Source organism: Anabrus simplex, chromosome X (genome assembly GCF_040414725.1).
Source record: "Anabrus simplex isolate iqAnaSimp1 chromosome X, ASM4041472v1, whole genome shotgun sequence".
Lineage (NCBI taxonomy): Eukaryota > Metazoa > Arthropoda > Insecta > Orthoptera > Tettigoniidae > Anabrus > Anabrus simplex.
This window is the reverse complement of record NC_090279.1, coordinates 75,720,772-75,744,027: the sequence shown is the minus strand read 5'-3', so window position 1 is coordinate 75,744,027 and position 23,256 is coordinate 75,720,772.

Sequence of the window (23,256 nt, the reverse complement as noted above, 5' to 3'; positions counted from 1 at the left end):
TTGGTTTATGCCACCCTGGCAATAATAATAATATGGAAACCAAATGAAGGCGTTTCTTAACTTACGCAAGTCCGATAAATAATACTAAAATGAATGTCTAACATGTGATAATCTCAATTTTGGTGTATAATCGCGTGCATTTAAATCTAAGAAGGTTTATTATTCTACCAGTGAACATTTAAGAAGTTGTTCAGTTGTGTGTGTACCACAAAGTAACGAAATCTTTGAACAGTTGATACATATGAACTTGCGAGAATTGTTTATTGGAATTAAAACTTAGCAAATGATCTGGAGCATGAGTGTCACCATTTATCTAGAACATTAACAGATTTACCTGCGACTTGCGTGTAGCACCCCTTTAATGCATGGGACTTCTTAATGATTGAAAGTAACTGGACAGTGATTTAAATGCACTCAATTGTTTTTTACTCAATTCATATATGTTTTGGTTACTAATTGACTATTGGATTCATCTTGCTGGTGGTGCATAAACTGGGACATGTGATCGGTCGTCATTTTCTTATTCGGACTATTCCGTCAAAAACTCAGCTTGTATCCAGACCACTACCTTATGAAAGTCATTATATGTTGTATATGTGGAGCTTCGTGGAGGGAGACTATTACCGGATTAATAATTTATACCTCTCTGTGAATACTTTAGTGCTGGCTGCATGGCCATTGAAATTCCACTCTTTAATGTGGTTTGCCGCTGCGTTATTCATCAAGTGATTCATGGTCACAGATACCATGGTTTTCAATATTTATAAACATTAACTTCCACCGGCTTTAAAGTTATTAATGTGCCCATCTGTGGTGTATGGCCAGACAGTGCCTTTTCCAGTATTCTCCTGCATTCTAGTGTCGTCGGTATGAATCATCTCGCCACTCTCCCCCTCCACCGAGCATGCGCACGTAAACATTGCGACTGTGGTCTGACATGTAGGCTGCGGGAAGCCAAGTACGTATATAAAAATATACGATGCCAATTAGTATAACCGAATGAGCACCCGTACTCCAGCTAAGATCTTGGTAAACAGTTGACTTGAAAAAATAATTGTAGAGAGAAGAAAAAAATGTAGTAAAAAGCGCAATATCGGAAAACAAATGAAAACTTATATGCACAGTGCGCTATTTAAAAAAAAATACGTACTTGGCTTCCCGCAGCCGTGAAAGGTTCTGGACCTTCGAAAGGTTCTCCACTCTACTTTGGTGTTTGGCCGCAGCGCGTGACCTTGAGTGTGCCGCGCTGGTCACCGGGAGCTGGCGGCTTTCTTCTACAGATCTGTTCGTCTGCGAATTCAAGCCTTTTTGATCTTCGCATGTTGATTGGTAGTGTTGTGACTTTGTGCAGGACAGAATGTGGTGTCGTGTCTTTGTGCCTAACAGAGTGAAAAACTGACCTCCAACATTCATAAACATTTTACATGTTTTTTATGGCTGATGATGACCTAGACTAAGGTCGAAACCGGTCCCATTTAAATAGAAATGTGATTGCTACGTTTCTTTCTTTTGAGTATTGAATAGGTTGAACCTCCTTTCCAGTTATTTAATTTTTAACATCAATAATTTCAATACAGAACATTGAAATTTTTATCTTTAAACGGTTTATGTGTGCGCCTCTGCAGTTGACAATGCTACACCAGTAAACAGAGAGAGAGAAGTGAACAATGGAAGGAATGTGGTATTGAGACTTGTCAAAGATATTGAGGGAACAGGGAGAAACGTCACTACAGACAATTTCATCACTGACTTTACCCTGGCTAGTGAGCTTCTGAAAAAGAACCACAATTTCAACAATGACAATTTCGTACTGGAACATTTCTAGAGACTTAACACTTGCTGTTCCCATTTTGCATACTCCTCAAATGGACCTATTCCCAAGAACTCAAATTTTCATACACCATTTAAACATGTATCAGCAAACTCATAAAAACTAACCAGTTCTCCAAAACACAAAATTGAGATGAATCTCTGATGGACAGGTTAGTACAATTACTTACGAAAGATAAAAGGTGAACATCAAAGAGACATATGCACGTGCTGGCCAAGAAAGGTTATACTATGGATTGTACACCAGGGGTAAGATATAAAGAATGCACAAGCAGTCAGGAAAATACAAGGACACTAGTGCATGAACAAGAACTGGCTACTTCGGATGTATTGAAAGACAAGGCACAACAACTTACAAACAGTACAACACAAACAAAATCAAAAGGTAATTCACAACCAAACACAAAGGAAATATTACAAAGATCAGTGAGAGTGTCACTAACATTTACAATTAGTTTCATTAAACAGAACAGACATTTCCTAACCAACAGCCTTTCTCTTGACAAGACTATTCAAAGAAAACATTAAAGGCTCCCAGTTTGAAGTTGCTAAAGATACAAATGAGTGGCACCATGTGCCGTCCAAAGAGAAACCCGCTGACTTAGTGTCTCTATAGGAAAAAAATAAGAACAGGTGACTGAATAAAAGATCAGCATTTTCAATTACAAAATCTGAGCATACAGTAACAATTGAAATGACTTGAAATTATGAGCAAAGCAAGTTCAAGATAAGACTATTATGCAGTTCAGGAATGTAAACAAATTTTTAATTCCAGGATTTTTGAGAGAATTGACACACAGAAAGTTCATTTTCACATAAATTCCAAAAGCATTCCAAATAAAGGAATTTGAGATGCAGCTGCACCTTTATGGATACATAATCAAATATTACCACTCAAGAGTCTTGATGATGATGATGATGGTGATGATGATGGTGATGATGATGATGACGATGCTTGTTGTTTAAAGGGGCCTAACATCTACGGTCATCGGCTCACTCGAGAATCAAGCGCAGTTTACAATACCTTATGGTCAAAAATAAGTCCCATACCAGTGTGAAAATTTACACCAGCATAAGACAAAGATTTCCCCTCTGTCCAACAGCCAAAGAGTGCATCAAGGTAACAGGTAAAGACAAATACTTGTATAGATGACATGAAGAGGGGAGGTAGAGGAAAAGCAATGACACGTGGCACTAGAAACGCTGAAAACATCCATGACGAGTGTACAATCTAAAACCGATGATGCCATCCATGTTTGATGCAGGTAATCGGCTGACCGCAGTCCCGTAACTGCAGCAGTGTACACATGTCAAATGCCAGGAAGAAAGCAGTGGTAAATGACGAATGCGGCAGAGGTGAGTTGACAAGATAAAACCTATGCCTCATCAATCTCTACTCGTATGCAACCTACAAAACAAAATTCACTATTTTGGATAACATAAGAGAACAACACCAATGGAAAAACAGCATGAAGCAAACTTCCAGCAACACACGATGACAGACACGTCAGTTAGATACACTGTATAACTCCCTGTGAAGAAATGCTTTAAAACTTAGTTGATCTAAACAAATGGCAATTAAGCATGTCCTGTCCCTGGAAAAAAAACGTCTGAAAAATAAGAAGTTTTGCCAGGAATATATTAAATTCATGTTAGAATTCAAATCACTTGATAACATGAGAGGAATGTGAAAACCTGCAGGAAGAAAATCACTATTAAATTCCACATTACCCTGTCATAAATCATTCAAGTAAAGCAGCAAAAACACTTGTTAAAATCAACGCTTCAGTCAAGAGTGACAATGGCATTAGTCTCAACTACATACACCATGAAGGGTCATCCACTCAAGAACATCTCTTCTCTATAATCATCTGACTGCGGGCTCAACAAATAGCATTTACGTGTGTATGGCAGATTGTTTAGCAATAAAATGTTGCTCTGTGTAAAATGCAAGGCAGCAAAGCTTTAAAAAATTGTTTTTCATAACTCCCCCTTCAAAGTCTGAGATTTGCGGAGCCTTTCTCTTGACAAAACTACTCAAAGAAAACATTAAAGGCTCCCAGTTTGAAGTTGCTAAAGATACAAATGAGTGGCACCATGTGCCTTCCAAAGAGAAACCCGCTGACTTAGTGTCCAGACGACCACAAATGAACACAATTGTCAACAATACAGTTTGTTGGCATAGTTCTGGATGGTTGAATCAAGATCCTTTGAGTAGGAATAAATGAAAACGTGATGTTCGAATTAATCTCCCAGTTCTAAAAATGCCACAAATGCTTCTTAGAGACTTGATGATGACTTATTCATAACAAAAGTTTCAAGATTAAAAAAGGTACAGAGAGTAGCTGCATATTGCTTTTTATTTATCTCAGATTGTTATAAACAAGAGTGAAATTCAAGTCCACTGTTCATATCGGAGTTGAACCCTCCACTCAAATGTTGCATTAATGTTCTATAGAAAATATTAAATTATATTGATTATAACCATAATCATAGATCAAGAAGCCATCTCCTTGTCGGCAGAAGACTGCACAATACCTTAATTCTAGTGGGGAGAAAACATTAGATCATTCTGTATATATATCATCATCTCACAAATCTAATTATCATTGCGGAAGAACTTCGACTACTTCATCATGGCACTCAACCCTTAATCACATCTCTGAAACGCAAGTTTTGGATCCCATCAGCAAGGGGGCAGTAAAGAAGCAACATTTATGCACGTCTCAAGGGTGGTATGTTGAATGCAGATACTTCTGAACAATTAACGCGAAATACACAAAGTATGCATGTACCCATTTCTTAACACTAGAATAGACTATGCTGGCTCAATTCTCATAAACATTGGCGTGAGATGGAACAAGACCAGACTGCCTAGCTACCAAGTCTCTCTACATAGACAGGATACCTGATCTCACAACAACTACATTGCTCGCCTCTCATTGTTCACTTATTTTCACAGAGGTCACCCCCTGAACATTTACAGTGATAATGGCACAAACTTCTTCAGAGCAGCTAAGGAAATCAAGGCCTTTCTGAAAAACAATCCTGAGAAAAACCAGCTCTTCCCTGCAACTGCAGGCATGGGACTGATACAGCATTCTATCCCTCCTGCAGCATTACACTTTGATAGAAAACGAGAAGCAGCTGTCAACAGTCTGATATATCACCTTAGAAGAGTGATGAATTCTTATTTCTTGACCAACAAAGAATGGACCACTCTTACAACACATACTAACATCTCCTCACTAAAGTTAAATGACGACCCTTTTGACACTTCTTACCTAACTACATCCAATTTCCTTGTAGGAGAGAAAAATACTACACTCCCTGATCATGATTATACTTCCTCTCTCATTATCCAGATGGCTGTATATTCAGCAGCCAACCCAGAATTCCTGAAAGAGATTGTCAATTAAATATCCCAATAAATACCCCATAACAACACAGTCACATGCTATGCAGTGGACGATGGCAGTGATCAAATGTGTATCATAATTCATGTAACAAATGTTCAGGTGAGTAATGGGGAACATACAAAGCCTATTCACAAACACTGTCCTTTACCACATATGAAACAGAAAGGCAAGATCACTCTTGAAGGGCTCATTTATTCATTGAAAGTTCAAGTAATATTATAAGTCACCATAGACTAGTATCATCACAGACCACATTAGGAAGGATAAGAATGTTTTCTACTTGCCACAAGATGGCTACAATGTGTGTAGTATGTAAGTGAATTCTGACAGTAAGCAAGCAATCACATGCAACTTGTAGCTACACATAATTGTATTATCTAGAAGTCAATAATTAATATAATCAACAAGATTACAATGGTGTTTCATTTGGAACAACTAGTAAAATACCCAGGAACAGTAACAAAAAAGTGCTCCTTATAGCAACTCCGTGTTTGAAAATATTCACTAAGTCAAAAATATTAGTAGCAATGATACCACCTCCCAAATGATATACAGTAGAGGTCTTTGGATATATCCCAACTGCTGCGTGATACATAATGCAAGATCTTAGAGAACATGAAGGAAAGGTGAAAATTAGGTAAGTAAACAGTCAATCTCATAAAAAAGTGTATCAATCATATGTATTGAAATGAAGGGTCAACCACTGATATCTGTTCAGCAATTTTCTATTTTCAGTACATAACAATGGCTTATCAAATTATGTACATTACCTCAAGTGAGTTTTCCTGCATTTGCCCTGGCTCTGTTAACTCTGATTTCGCTTCTTTTTTCAGTGGTATCATTTCTGATACATTTTCAATATTTTCCTGTGGAAAATAAGATACATAAGTTATGCACGTAACACACATTTACAAATACTGTCACCAACAAATGAGCATGATAATTTACTACTTCCAAGTATTACAGTTACTTTCAAAATTTTACTACTGTTTAAGAGAGATTTCTACCAGCAGAGGAGGCTGCACTAAGAATGGTGCTATCATCCTTCTTCAAACCTAATGTCAGAGAAAGCATGAGACTGAGAACCAAATATAAAGTGAGAAGCATTTTCTAGCCATATCAGAAGATATCCTACCAGAGATGGAATTGGGACCATCTCGCACAAAATTTTGGAAGGAATCTGCCACAGACATAAACACTAAATTATATTAATTGATTTTATGCATCTAATTACGTCTATCAAATAATTGAGGTTGTTTGAATCACATCCAAGTATTAAAACTGTCCTAAATCTTTTGCCATACAGTGAGAAATATTAATACTATACTCTTAACATACATTTTGTTTAGACAGACAGATCAAAATCCCTTGAAACATTTTAATCACTTTCTATAATCTGGTTTTTGCCAAACTCACAGGGGATAAACACTGCATTGAGACAGTTCTGTTCATCCAAGTGTAAAAATAAAAAACGAACATGAAAGAAGCAGGCTTACCACAGTCATAGACCAGGGAAGGATGTGATGCAGGTCAAACATTAAGCAACTACAAATGAGATGTTTTACTACTACAAGGATGTTATGCAGTGTTCTGTGAAGAACTGTGGGGATGAGAACACCATCAGTGTTGGAGTGTACATCTGCAGTTTCAGAAGCTCTTTCATGATCTACGAAGGTCATCCAATAAATAAGTTTCCCTATTTTTTCTCTGCAAACCACATGTTTTAGAATTAAGTTGGTACTGTAGGAACTTCCACTGGCGTATGGCTGGGGTAAGGTGATCTTCAACCGCACGTGCTTGCTCTGTGTTCACCAGTACGGCGCTACCTGCCATGGAGCTACCAATTGAAAGCGTGTCCACTTGTGAACTCTGTTCTGTTATTCGCTTTTCCACGGCAAAAAATGAAGTGGCTACCAATATTCATTGTCATTTGGTGTGAGTTTATAGTGTAAAATGCATGCTGGCATTCATGGTTCCTGGAATGGCAGCAAGATGTACATGATGAAAAGCGCAGCGCCAGCCCCAATACAGCCACTGTTGCAGGGCGGAATGTGGTGGACGAAGATTAACGCGTCAGCACTGATGAGATAATGAATCTACTGCCTCCCGGCACGGAAACTGGGCAGTCCTTTATTGCAATGATATTGTTGAATGTCTTGCAGTATTGAAAAGTCTGTGCAAGATGGGTCCCAAATTTTCTTACTGATGCTCACAAGCAATAACAGAACGAGGTAGCCTGAGCTTTCCTGCAAATGCTTCAAAGAGAGGGAGATCAAATGTCTTCCCGCATTGTTACTGGAAATGAAAGCAGGGCGCATTATTCAACTCTAAAAACAAAACCACAAAGCATGCTATGGAAGAAACTTGGCGAACATGCTCATAAAAAGGGCCGAGACATCAGACTCATCTTTACAATTTACTTTACATCGCACAGACACAAATAGGTCTTATGTTGACAATTGGAGAGGAAGAGCCTAGGAGTGGGAAGGAAGCTGCTGTGGCGTTAATTAAGGTACATCCCGAATACTTACCTGGGATGAAAATGGGAAACCACGGAAATGCATCTTCAGGGCTGCCGACAGTGGGGTTCGAACGCACTATCTCCCAGATGCAAGCTCACAGCTGCGCGGCCTTAACCGCATGGCCAACTTGCCCGGTTAGACCTCAGCCTCTGTAGGTATAGTTTTGGCTACTGCCTTTTGGGACTGTAATGATGTTGTATTGGTTGACTGACCGCCCCAATGCACTGTGGTCGCACATGAGAGGTCCTGCACGGTCCTTACGAAGCTCAGAGTTGAAATCCAACGAAAACGTTCTGGTCTTGTCTCAGAAAATATTGCCCATTCAGCTCAAAGGATGCAGGATTTGCTGCAGAACTTCAAAAGGGACCTTTTTCCCCATCCACCTTAACTGCGGAACTTGCTCCGAGTGATTTCCATCTCTATCCACAACTCAAGTTGCACCCTGGAGGTAAGCGGTTTGCAACTGATGAAGAGGTGGAAGAGGAAGTGCACCGATGTCTACAGAGATGGGACCCGACCCGGTATGATGAAGGTATGAAGAAACTGCTGCCAAGATAACAAAATGTTTGGACTGAAATAGTGACTATGTGGAAAAGTAGTGTACGAGTTGTAGAATGAAAATTAAATATTTCTCAAAGGTAAATAAAACCAATCACCATGGGGCAACAGCCCCCGTAGGGCCATGGCTTACCAAGTGACCACTGCTCAGCCCAAACGACTACAGATTACGAGGTGTCATGTGGTGAGCACGAACAATCCTCTCCGTCGTTATTCTAGACTTCCTAGACCAGGGCCACCATCTCACTGTCAGATAGCTCCTCAATTTTAATCACATAGGCTGAGTAGACCTCCAACCAGCCCTCAGATGCAGGTAAAAGTCCCTGACCTGGCCAGGAATTGAACCCGGGGCCTCTGGGTAAGAGGCAGGCATGCTACCCCGACACTGCAGGGCCAGCACAAGTGTAAATAGCCTGCTTGTATTTTTTGTAAAATAGGGAAACCTATTTATCGGATGGCCCTCGTATACTACGAGACCTTTCAATTTTTCACTTGGATTCATGAAACATTATGACACTACAGGGGTGCAGGAGGGACTGTGATCAAAAGCTTACATTCTATTACAAGTTAGTTTACTAATAAAAGCGAATCAAAATATAAAATTCCAGAATATACTCACTTATCCCATTTAATACAGAAGAAATCGAATGGTAGCTGAACTAAGGAAAGGAAGATAAAATGAAGCACAAAATGGAGAGTTCGTTAAAGATGAAGCCATACTTTCCATTGTAGACTTAGTTAAATGTAACAAAAAACTTTCTAGTTTGCCAAACATACAATTTTAACATAAATTATTACACTATAAACATACCCGTAAAAAATAAACACTCTATTATACAAAGAATGACATGTTTCATTCTACAAGAACATCCTCAGGTTCTATGAAATCACACAAAATATGCATATATGTACAGCATTGTTTACGTTGCATAAACTTGTCAATGATAGAGAGTTCAGTGATAATATGAGCCAGTACTGACAAATAAGAAATTTACAAGTATTAATATATCGAGAAAACTCCAGAACTTACCTAGAATGCCAATGCCAACTTTGTTGTCACCAAATACTATTTCAGGACTGTGGTCATGGAGAGGTAAATGGAAAGTTTTGAGTATAGCACAAACCTTATGGAGAGGGGAAGGGAAGCATGAGAGGGGAGTGCCAAACATTGTGGATCCCTCCTACTGGATGTTAAAATCTAGTACACTGTACCATGGAGAGGAGAGGGGGAAGTAGGATGGAACGAGTGGAGCACTGTGGAATACTCTTTCCACACTGGAGAGGGGAGAGAAGGTTATTAACCTACTTCATGTTATAATGTACTTTTATGTAAGATGGATGAATGCAACTGAATGATTTTAGATGAATAATGTATGGAATTGAAATAGAGAATATCTATAGGATATTATTGTGATAAATGCCAATTTACCGAGCTCGATAGCTGCAGTCGCTTAAGTGCGGAAAGTATCCAGTATTCGGGAGATAGTAGGTTCGAACCCCACTGTCGGCAGCCCTGAAAATGGTTTTCCGTGGTTTCCCATTTTCACACCAGGCAAATGCTGGGGCTGTACCTTAATTAAGGCCACGGCCGCTTCCTTCCCACTGCTAGCCCTTCCCTGTCCCAGCGTCGCCATAAGACCTATCTGTGTCGGTGCGACGGAAAGCAAATAGCAAAAAAAAAAAAAAAGCCAATATAATGAGTAAGTATGGTCCAGATATTATGTAAGTAGAGCGATGTGCAGGGAATTTTTTAAGTGTGTATTGCAGTTAAGTTCTTGGCACTTGAGTTCATAGAATCGTGACTTTGAGAAAGGGTCTTTTTTGTTTAGGTGCACTTGTTGATGTGTCTCTGCAGTGTGTTGTTCATCCTAAAGGTTAATTAAAACCCTGTTTCCTAAAGATATAACCTACTTTTTATGTGTTATTATTAATGTAGTTGAGAACCAAGTGTGGTGGTTTTCCAGGGACTTTTCTTTTGTTTGTTTAATATTTTATCTACTGTGCCTGGAGGGTGGTTGTCTTCTTTCATGATTTGTTTAACAATTCGTGCCTCATCATTGAAATCCATTGTGCTCATTGGTATGGAAACAGCTCTGTGTATCATGGTATTCAAATGTGCTATTTTTAGTGTGTATGCATGGTTAGACTCGTCAATAGCATGCAACACCTGAGTGGGCTTGCTGTACACTTTGTAAGACAGGTTGCCATTATTCCTGCTGATTGTGGTGTTATTTTCTTATTAGATTCCTGCTCCATTGTGAAGCTGGTGGAATTTTGTAAATAATTTAGTGTGTTTAATAACTGGTGTGCATTAGTGAAGTCATTATCATATGCACATGATGTCACCTACATACCTGCTCCAGTATAATATTTCTTTTGAATGCTGATACGTTCAGAAGATGTTTTCAAAGTTATTCAAAAGAATGTTTGCTATTATACCTTATAATGGTGAGCCCATGGCTAACCCTTCTTTGTGGCAATAGATCTTGTCAGTGAATGCAAAGCTATTTTGGTGTAGCATTATTCTAATAAGGCTAATTATATCTTTGGTTTCTTGCAGTGAAGTATTTTCTTTATGAAGATTTTCGATAATTTTAATGGATTCATCTATTGTTACGTTTGTGTACATGTTAGTGATGTCAAAGGGTATCTTTATCCCTTTGCCACCCACATTTTTTCTCTGCTTATCCCCAGGTTTCAACCTATTAATTATGAAACATTCAAACAGAGCTCACCGTTTCAGAAAAGGTTAAATATTATAAAAAATTTGATCACAATGTATTCACATTTTCAATAATATTAGAAAATATGCCATCATTTACAACATTTAACATACCATCATGTCCATTTCTCTATTCATTGAGTCATAAGTTTGTCGGTTCAAACCCCCACCCGTGCTGGAGATACTCAACACTGAGGTAGGCTGTATTTGTCATATTCTCATGTTGTCTAAATCCCCCTAAGCCAATAAAGATGAGATTCTGGAAGTGTAATGGTGACCTTATATATCAACTTTCATTTCCTCTAGCAAGTGTCTTCCCATTCTGTATCTATTTTACTGAAATGCGCCTGTTTGATTGCTGCATTAATATATACGCAATCGGTAATGTCACTGAATAGATTGTCTCCGCCTAACATATGTAAAAATATAACCCATTTCTCATAATACTCTTTTGAAATTATTGATAGGTTCAACATCATCCATATAATCATTGAATAATGAAACAAAATGTTTGTGTTATCTGAATTGCAGATGCATCGTCATCAGGTCCGATTTCTAGATATCCGTTTTCACTTATATCACAGTTATCAGTAAAATTATTTTTGTAGATATGTTATTTACTCACTAAAAATTTACCACCACCCCTGCTCAACAATTCTGTGTCGTTTCTTATGCCGTTATTCAGCTCAGTCTCAATATCCGCAGTATTCAATCCCGTCATGTTTACGAACTAAACAGCTGACCAGCACTCGCGGAAGTTCAAGACCGGTGCCTAGACAACTTTAAGACAAATTCTCACTCATCTTTTATTTCCTAAGGCTAGTATATTGTACTGCATGTTCATCAATGCCTAATAAACAATTCACCACCAAAAAATACAAAACTATTGCATAGATTGCACACGTATGCAGATAATGCAGCTGGGTGTTTTCGGGCAATAAGGACCGTAAGGCAAAGTGAACAGTCGGGCGCTTTCGGGCGGGAAGGGGTTGATTAGATCTAGGCTGGTTTTAATTTATCTCTCTTCTTTATGTGAGACTTTCTCTTTTAGGATTTTTCAGTTGTTAGCTTAAATTGTAACTTGGCACATCATAATTTACTATTGGTCTAATGCGACATGAGCTTTTGTGTATTTTGTGGATGGATCTTACTGTGGGGAGTTTGAGATTTTTTGATGGTGAGGCTTTCTTTTTCTTGTTCTGTGAGAATGAAGTCTGTTTGCTGGATAGCTTGTTTTATTTAGTTTTGAAATTTATTTGTAGTTCTTGAATTCCGTTGTTGTTGATGACAGCTTTTGTTTTTTTCTATATACCCAAGAATAGAACATAAAAAGAAGTGTCAAGAGTATAGATCTTGAAAAGCAGTGCACTCGCATCTCAGATATGTTCAGACACCGTTCTCTTCTGTAGTGTCTGTAATTTAAAACTCAACCAGCAAACATTTATTCAGAGAACAGTGTGCATAAGCTGCAGAATATCACCTTTAAGCAACTCCTGGACAATATCACATCTATAAATTAGCAGTTCACAGTGTTGGGAGTAGATTTTTGCTGTCGAGTCACAATTATTCATTGAATATCCCTCTTCCAACTCTCAAGGTTTTCAAAGACTCTGAGGTGCAAGAATGATGTGCAGGAATTCACTTTTATGCCAGTATAACTACAGACGTGTGCTGGGATATTCAGCTTCATAAAATACCTCTAGAATGGACCCAAATTACACTCGCCAACATGAAAGTAGAATGTTATAACATCACCATGTAAGCTATCAGATGAAGAGAGACAGAACTGTAAGCCACACATTCAGAAGATTACAATTTACTGTGTTTACAGTAGCAACAGACAGAGCAAGGAAAGATGATGACAATAAGTCGCTTCTTCTCCAAAATTATTTCACAGCTTCTCCGCCAAGGCAGAGTTTTACTATGAGATCACCCAACATTAGTAACAATGTAAAGAAGATTCAATGATGCAAATCTTACCTGGAATTTCTTTTGGAGGGAAAATATGTTCACTATGAGTTTCAAAGACCTACTGGCCATAACCGAATTAAATCCAGCACCCACAATTGTCCTTCAGTTCAGCAGCTACTAGCACTAAAATTGGATAATGTATGATAGGAGATGATGTCAATCCCACAACGATACTATTACCAAACCATGGAGAATAAAAACATATCTATACAACCTACAGAAATCCATTTCAATAAATGCCAGAAGTAATCAATAAACAATAAACAGTCATTTGATGGGTACTTAGGTCATGAAATGTCCTGATGCCTCGATCTTGAAACGCTGCCTGTCACAACTTCATTGGTAGCTGGACCTAACCAAGGTTCCTTCACTATCAAGTCCACAACTTTAATTCAGCTTTTTGCCACTATCAAACATAGCATGCACTGCCATCTCCCTAGTAAATGCTAGAGGCCAATTGTCCACTTGGCGACCATAATCTGGGGGCATGTGCCACCAGAACACCTTTCCTTGCCCCATGAACAAAGTTTCTGTCACTAGTTGGACCTATAGAGGTTTATACTGTCCGCACACTTTATCTTGATGCATTTGCGTATGGGGTTGTGGAGTAAGGAGGGAGCTGTCCGGGTATCGATAGTGCAGCCTGGTGCTGCCAACTGATTGAAAATGAAATCTGAATTGAATCGAGAATATGATCGATCGATATGAAATTTCTAAACCGTTATCATCTTAAGCCAACAACTATGTCACATACACATTATATAACATTATAAAACATATCTCTCGATGCGAATCTTGTTCCTAGCATGAATTCTATACTTTGGCTTTGATGTGTAAACAACAACAGTACCAGTACGTAAAGTTTACGCCAGATGTCGCACAACGATGCTTAAGCGATTCATAGTTTGTGTTTCAAAGGTTGCCAGTACGAATCTCGAAGATCTCCGAGGTCGACCGATTCAGCACTAGGATGTAAATGCACCAAGATAAAGTGTGCGGACAGTAAATACTGTTGTTTGTACTTCCTAAGAGTTGGCTGCCTTGCGTAGCACATTATCACATACTCCCAGACAAAGAAACAAAAGAAAGACATACTTTTCCTAGATGCCCATGTAGCAAATGTCGACTGCTGGGGTTAATATTGGGGAAGCACATAGTAAATTATGCACCTGCCAAACTTATTCAGCTACTAAGGGTTAAATTCTGATCTCTATAAAGTTATTTGCCATGAGACTCACAAGTGATGCATTTGTTGTTCTTTCAAGCCAGGCTGGTTCCTCTTTGATTTTTACTTGCAGGTCCAGTTCACACTGCAACTGAAGTAGTTAGAAGGTACTGGGGTTCTTGATTACTTCCAATGATTTTACACTGAAACATAGCCCAGAGAAATATATTACCTTATTGCAGTCATTGCTACTTAGGTTATCTGTCAACAGATTAAGCATTATGCTTGAAATTTTACATGACCGTCAATATTATGAACATACCAAAAAGACTCAAAATTTTACATGACTGTTAATATTGTGATCATACCCATTGGACCTCAAGTTTTCTATGACTGATACTGTGCAGAACAATCTCCATAACAACACTGATAACCATAACAGGAATTCTACATATGATATCCTAAACGGAAACTTCTCAAAATTTCGAACCCTACTACCATATGTCGCAGCCTACAATGTAAAGAACAACTCAACATTCACAGCGTCACTATTAAATTGCAAACATAGGTAAATAACACAGCAACGCAATAATTAAAATTATGCACTACATATTGTAATTTCTTTCTGAAACTAATATCCGCAATTCTTCACCTGCGTAGCCCTTCAGAAAAATTCTTCACTCCAAAAAATTTTGATAGGTAAGGTAAGTTACGTTATATTGCTACAACACACGAGGAACAGATTAGCCGGCACTTGTGACACAAAGGCCAGGAGTTTTCAAAAAGAATGCCAGTTATATGTGTACCGGTATACAGTTTTAATGCTTAAGTAGAAATAAAATTTAAGAAAAATAAAAATATTAAGTTAAATGTTAAAAATATGTAGAATGCTGAAACTGAGAAAGATTAGTATTAACTTCTTACTGTTCCCAATTGAGATCTATAATTTTCGCAAAAGTAAATTATAGAACTTGAACCTTACCGACAACAGAGATTGTGGACACAGTGTAAATGATAGAAATCACAATTTCTCAATGAAAACAATCTGTAGCACAATAAATTAACGGAATAGGCTGTACAAATGGCTAATACGCGTCTTATGTAACACATACCTCACACCTAAAGACAAAACCTGATGTTTTAATTCAGTGTAATCACTTAAAACAAACACTTAAAGAACGGATTTGATTTGTATCAGTCAGTAGAACGGGCTGAATTTAGGAAAGGATGAATTACCAGTGAGAACTCCAGAGTACACGACACTTCTTGAAAACAGCACTGGGTGCAATGTCCCGTTATATTTCTAACTATCAACTATCGATACAGTCCTGCTCTAGTGGGCTTTACACGTGGTCAAAGAGAATGAGTAAGAGATGACTCTCAACGTTATTTTTCACTTCTGAACGCAACGGCTGCGCAAAGATCGCCGGGAATTGCACACCAGCGCCACTAGTGTAAACAGGGCTGAACTAAAATTACCGGGCGGGTGATTTAAATCATTTAGCGCGCGGAGGATCCCCAGGTTCTCGTCCCCCCTCCACTCTTAAATATTATATTAAATATTTTTTCTTTCTCTTCTATTTTTCTTTCATTTCCTTTTCTTTCTTTCCTTCTTTCTGTTACCTTTTTCTGAAATACTGCATTCTGAACAACAATACACCTGGGGCCTGTTCCACAAACGAACTTTGCAACTTTTCAACTTTGCACTTTTCACTTTTCAATTCTTGAAAAGTGCAAAGTCTTTCTGTTCCACCATGAACTAGGTTGTACTTTTCAATTTCTTCGCAAAGTGAAAAGTCTTTGCGAATGAGTGATCCGATCGAGTTTCTTCCATGAGCAAACTTTATAGGCCGAATACTCTGATTTTAATGCTTTACTTTTCGCGGCGAACTTGGCGGTATAATTGTCGTACCATTAAAGTTTTTATCATGGGAAAGAAAGGTTATTACAAGAAGCTGGCTGTGCTGGAAGTTGTCAAGGAGAAACGTGACATCCTTTTTTGACAACTTTAAACATAACCTCTCAAATGATGACACACATCAATGTCAACGAGAGTACCGTCAACACATCCACACACAGAAGGAAATTCACCCTTCATTAGAAATCCCGTCGCTATATTATGTGGATTATCAGGCCAACGTACTGTTAGGAAATATTACATTTACTATAACATCTCCAACTTTGGTAACAGTTCGCAAATAATTGATTTTGATGTCCCATGCATCGCTGCTACACCGTGCAGCTGGGCATCATTTACTAACCAATGTAAGCATATACGAATTTGTTCTTTTTCGGAAAGGAATTGACTTCTTTTTGTTGCATGCTTCAATAAATGTCCGGTCATTTCAATAATATAGTTAGCCTGTGTTGCGGTAATACGAAATCACTCGCGTTATTACGTCGAAGTGAGGTTATGAAAATTAATCATTTTTTTGTACGTTCTATTATTGGATTCTTCATCACTGTTCCTCACTTGATGCTAACAAAAGCTCGCGTCGTAACGTGTTTATATCACTAAACCAAATTCTCCGCCGAGAAACTAATGTAGATACTTGTTAATTAACATATGAAAAGGGAATCATCTCTTTGCAAGATTTATGAAAACTTTTCACTTTATTTCTTTGCACTTTGCATTTCTGTACCAATGGTGGAACATAACAGGCTTGTAAAGTGAAAAGATTCCTAACTTTTCACTTTTCACTTTGCAAGCTAAATCTGAAAAGTGATTGTGGAACAAAATCTGAACTGAAAAGTGCAAAGTGCAAAGTGAAAAGTTGCAAAGTTCGTTCGTGGAATAGGCCCCTGGAGGTTGGGCTGTGCTTTATTATTATTAATAAATATTTTGCTGGATAAAAGAAGCTTACCAGCTGGTGCTGCTTATTATAATTACTTCAATTATGGAGCTATATTTTATTTTTACTCATTCACAAAGCCTTGAAGGATCGGAGTGACTGGCCTTGCCTGTGCTGCTTTTGTTTGTTTCTGCTGAGGAAAAAGGAAGCTAACTCACAAAGGGAGGAAGGAAGTGACCTGAAGGTGAGTGGGATTGGCAATCCTTATCTCAGATTAAGACATATGACAGAAATAGATACTAACATCCCCTCGTACATCAGTCCTCTTTAACACTACTTAAGCCAACTGTAACAGTCAATAGTATCAAGATATGCCACTTATGCAGGAAATAAAATATAAATACAATGTAAGAAGGAAACCATATACAGGAACCAAAATGATGAAAGGAAACACATATGCTAAGGAGGGAGTTTGTAGGATTCAAAGGTAAATTGAAATGAAACATGATCTTTTGATTTACGGAGCTATATTCTACCTACTATCCACAGTGTTACAGGTATAAAATTGTGTAGAAATCATATTCAGCAGTGTTAATCATCAATTAATATTCATCAGCCAGAAAACTATTCAATACAACACAAATACAAGATCATTCATTTATGAAAGATAAATACAAAACTGACAATATAAAACATAATACTTTTCTCTCGTATTGCAGTTTAACGTTCCACTGACATTGCAAAAGTTTTCAGCAACACCATTTGTATTTTCCCAAGGAACTTACTATATGATACATCTTTCAGTCTGTCAAAAGAGGCACCTTGGGCCACACACTGAAAAATATTGAGATTTGTACTTCTTTTGCATCTACTAGAGGATGGCAAATCTCTGGCAGAGTAGTGTTTGAAGAAACCAAGACATGATAGCACATACTCTGTTCCTACATACTGCACCAAAACACAACATATCATTCAATCAATCATCTGCATTTAGATGATAAACAATGTCAAGCTACAAAATTGTATGCATCCCTTGTATTCATTGATCTACACTATTTACAATAAAAATGTTCTATTTTATGTGACAGTAGGATATATCAAAAATTTTCTGCTACATGGAAAAGGATGGAATCATGAATATATTTGAGGGTTTAAATGACAAGTGACAGCCTACAGATTCTGTGATTGCTCGCTCTTACAACATGCATGAGGTACAAATAATGCTTCCTTTCAGTCCATCCGCAGGAGAGGAGTTCTAATAAATTTACAGAAATATGTAGCATCAGGATCTACATACAATAATATGGCAGCTGATCCAGCACAAAACATTCCCATGCCAAGTCACAACATAGCTCCAACTATTAAGAGCTATGTCCAAGGAATTGTTTGCTAATTTGGTATAGTATTATGAACAAAATGCTGCTACTTCCACAACATTACGGTGTGCAAGGGACTTTGCTGTGACCTAGACGAAATGCCAGTTGAAGACAGTGGAAACTCACTTCAGACAGCGCCATTTGTACCTACTGTATATCGAAGGCAGAAATCTATGTTGGTGGTTGCAGAGTAGGCTGATCTGTGGTCTGACGGCATGCACTCCAACCGGCCAACCAAGCAGAGGAGGGGTGGATATGGTTCCACCGTGTTTCTACACCTCAGCATTTGGGACACAGAAACGGGCTGTTCCCCTACCACTGGCTGTCCTGAGATTGGTTTTTCCTTTCGCCTGCAGTAAGGTGAATGATGGGACAGTTCCTAGTATATGTTATGGCCACCAAATATCTTGCCCTCACCACAAATCTCCTTGCTTAAGATGATGATGCCTGTTGATTAAAAGGGCCTAAAATCTAGTTCATTGTTTTAAGGGAAAGTACAGCTTGGCAACCATCCCCTATATATATTAGTAATCGGAGAGAAGAAATGGAAGGGGGATGACACTAGGAAAAAATGATGGTATCAGCTAGAAGGACCATGCCCTTTGAGGAAAATAAGACTCCCTAGGCCTCCATACATAATACAATCGGGAGCAGAAAAGAACAGGTCGTGATCGAGGTAGATCAGATAGGATAGATGAAAGTGGGGAGCCTGGCACAAGTACGCGGAAGCAGTGCCAAAATTCAATTACGGGCTCCGTGGTCGCCTACCCAAGCTCCCAAGTACAGAGCCCACATGGGACCCCTTTTAGTCGTCTCTTACAGCAGGCAGAGGATGCTGTGGCTGTTATTCTACTGCCCGTACCCACAGGGGCACAACTATGATAAGGCTAGTTGCTTTACGTTGCACCAACACAGATAGGTCTAATGGCGATGATGGGACAGGAAAGGCCTAGGAATGGGAAGGAAGCAGCCGTGGCCTTAATTAAGGTACAGCGCCAGCATTTGCCTGGTGTGAAAATGGGAAACCACATAAAACCAGTTTCCAGGCTGCCGATAGTGGGGTTCGAACCTATCTCCCGAATACTGGATACTGGCCGCACTTATGTTTCAAATTATCCGAAATTCATTTGCCTTGGTGAGGTATGTTTTCATGTTCTGGCCTCAGGAGATTAGTAAAACAAGAACAGTAAGGATGCTTACCTCAAATATCTTGTACTTTTTCTTCAAACACGCAAAAGAAGATAACAGATATACGCATACAAATCAAAGTAAAGCAAAATGTCACAAACGTCAAAAACGTGGTCGTCCCACGTGGACCAAGTTGTCAAACTCAAATCGACCAATAGCAATCGGGAGATGTTTCTACCAATAGGAGCTGCCGTATCCGCCACGTGGGCTTAGGGTGAGTGACGTGATGTACAACAGCGCGCCCACGCGAGTGGAGGGCAAAAGTATTCAGTCTGAGCCGGGCCCTCGGAAGGGTAAGACCTATGCCGCTGTCAAACCCTTTCACGTGGTAGTGGTGGGGGTAAGGTTCGGCAGTACGGTTCACTGTCGTCTCAATCCTACATATATAGATTGAGACGGCAGTGGTTCGGTTATTGATGTTGGGGAGGAAGGGGCGTTATCGTTGAAGGAGGGATTGGATATGGGTGGGGTATAGTAGCCATTACTGAATGAAAACAGCTCATTTGCGAGCTTTAATCTGAAAATGCAACAACCCGACAACATTATCGAGATCATTTTGCAGTTGCTCACAATGTAGTAACTTATTTATTACTCTGTAAAAAATAACATCATCTGCGAAAAGCCTTATCTCTGATTCCACTTTTTTACACATTTCATTGATATACATAAGAAAACATAAAGGTCCAATAATACTGCCTTGAGGAATTCCCCTCTTAATTTTTACAGGGCCACATTAAGCTCCACCTACTACAATTATCTGCGTTCTATTTTCTAAAAACAGAGCCACCCATTAGTCACTCTTTTATCTAGTCCAATTGCACTCATTTTTGCCAGTAGTCTCCCATGATCTACCCTATCAAATGCCTTAGACAGGTCAGTCGCGATACAGTCCAATTGACCTCCTGAATCCAGGATATTTGCTCTATCTTGCTGGAATCCTACAAGTTGTGCTTCAGTGGAATAAACTTTGTAAAAGTATGGCTTCTCTTCTGTGTGTGTCCGCATATGAACAGTTAGGTCAGGCTGCCTTTCTTTGTGAATGATTTGCCACAGACATTACAGCTGTATGGCTTCTCGCCTGTATGGGTCCGCATATGTTCGGTTAGTTTCCCTGTCTTTATGAATGATTCGCCACAGACATTGCTACTGTAAGGCTTCTCGCCTGTATGGGACCGCATATGATCGGTCAGATTGCCTTTCTTTGTGAATGATATGCCACAGACATTGCACTGAAAGGCTTCTCGCCTGTATGGGTCCGCAAATGATCAATCAGACTGCCTTTCCTTGTGAATGATTTGCCACAGACATTGCACCTGTAAGGCTTGCCGCCTGTATAGGTCCGCATATGTTCGGTTAGTTTGCCTCTCTTTATGACTCGCCTGTATGTCTCCGCATATTTTCGGTAACTTTGCCTCTCTTTATGAATGATTTGCCACAGACATTGTAGCTGTATGGCTTGCCGCCTGTATGGGTCCCCATATAACCGGTTAGAAAGCCTTTCTGTATGAATGATTTGCCACAGACATTGCTTCGGTAGAGCTTCTCGCATGTATGGGTCCGCATATGATCGGTCAGATTGCATTTGTGAATGATTTGTCAGAGATATTGCTACTGTTTGGCTTCACACCTTTATGGGTAAGAATATGATCGGTCAGAATGCCTTTCGTTGTGAATGATTTGAAACAGATCTTGCAACTGTAAGGCATCACGCCTGTATGAGTCCGCATATGTTCGGTTAGTTTACCTCTCTTTATGAATGATTTGCCACAGACATCGCAGCTGTATGGCTTCTCGCTTGTGTGGGTATGCATATGATCCGTCAGCCTGCCTCTCGTTGTGAATGATTTGCTACAGATATTGCAGCTGTAAGGCCTTTCGCCTGTATGGGTCGGCATATGTTCGATAAGTTTACCTCTCTGTATGAATGATTTGCCACAGATATTGCAGCTGTATGGCTTCTCGCCTGTATGTGTCCGCATATGAACGGTTAGAATGCCTTTCTGTATGAATGATTTGCTACAGACATTGCAACTGTAAGGCTTCTCGCCTGTATGGGTCCGCATATGTTCGGTTAGTTTACCTCTCTTTATGAATGATTTGCCACAGACATCGCATCTGTACGGCTTCTCGCTTGTATGGGTATGCATATGATCGGTCAGCCTGCCTTTCGCTGTGAATGATTTGTTACAGATATTGCAGCTGTAAGGCTGCTCGCCTGTATGGGTCCGCATATGTTCGGTTAGTTTACCTCTCTTTATGAATGATTTGCCACAGACATCGCATCTGTACGGCTTCTCGCTTGTATGGGTATGCATATGATCGGTCAGCCTGCCTTTCGCTGTGAATGATTTGTTACAGATATTGCAGCTGTAAGGCTGCTCGCCTGTATGGGTCCGCATATGTTCGATTAATTTACCTCTCTGTATGAATGATTTGCCACAGATATTGCAGCTGTATGGCTTCTCGCCTGTATGAGTATGCATATGATCGGTCAGCCTGCCTTTCGTGGTGAATGATTTGCTACAGATATTGCACCTGTATGGCTTCTCGGCTGTATGGGTCCGCATATGAACGGTTAGAATGCCTTTCAGTACGAATGATTTGCTACAGACATTGCAGCTGTAAGGCTTCTCGCCTGTATGGTTCCGCATATGTTCGGTTAGTTTACCACTCTGAATGAATGATTTGCCACAGATATTGCAAATGTATGGCTTCTCGGCTGTATGGGTCCGCATATGAACGGTTAGGATGCCTTTCAGTTTGAATGATTTGTTACAGATATTGCAGCTGTAAGGCTTCTCGCCTGTATGGGTCCGCATATGTTCGATTAGTTTACCTCTCTGTATGAATGATTTGCCACAGATATTGCAGCTGTATGGCTTCACGCCTGTATGTGTCCGCATATGAACGGTTAGAATGCCTTTCTGTATGAATGATTTGCTACAGATATTGCAGCTGTATGGCTTCTCGAGTGTATGGGTCCGTATATGACCAGTTAGACTGTCTTTCTGTATGAATGACTTGCTACAGACATTGCAACTGTTTGGCTTCACTCCTGTTTGAGTCTGCTTGTGATAAGATAAACTGTTCTTCTTGACAAATGATTTGCAACATACATTGCAAAAGAGAGGCTTGTTACCTGTGTGAAAAACCACGTGACCTGCTAGTTTTTTCCAGTTGAAGGATTTTCCACAGACGTTACAGCAGTATCGGTTGTCGCCTGTGTGAGACCGCAGAACGTCCGGCCTTTTCCTGAATTTTTTATGAGATACTGAGCATTCGTTTATTATCCCACCTTTATGCAATCGCGTGTCCCCTGTCATCATTTTCCTTTTTGTAAAGCAATTAGCAGAAAATCCGCACACTTGGAGCGGGTCGATCCTGAGGTGTTTCGACAAGCTGCTTCGGCTACATAACACCTTTCCGCAGTGATCGCACTTGAAGGGTCGGTCTTCGTTGTGTCTCTTCAGATGTCCCAAGGGGTCCAACTTCCTTGCCAGGACTTCACTGCACACACTACACCTAAAACTAGATGATCCGCCGTCCGGAGGTTGATGATCTCTATAGCTCACCTCGGGTCTCGATCTACAGTGACAAATTAAAACCATGTGACCAATACTTCAACAGACAAATCCACTACAACTCTCACACAGGGGATTTACTACTGGACATTCCAATCACTGATATCCAGTGCAGAGAGCTCGTTACTCATA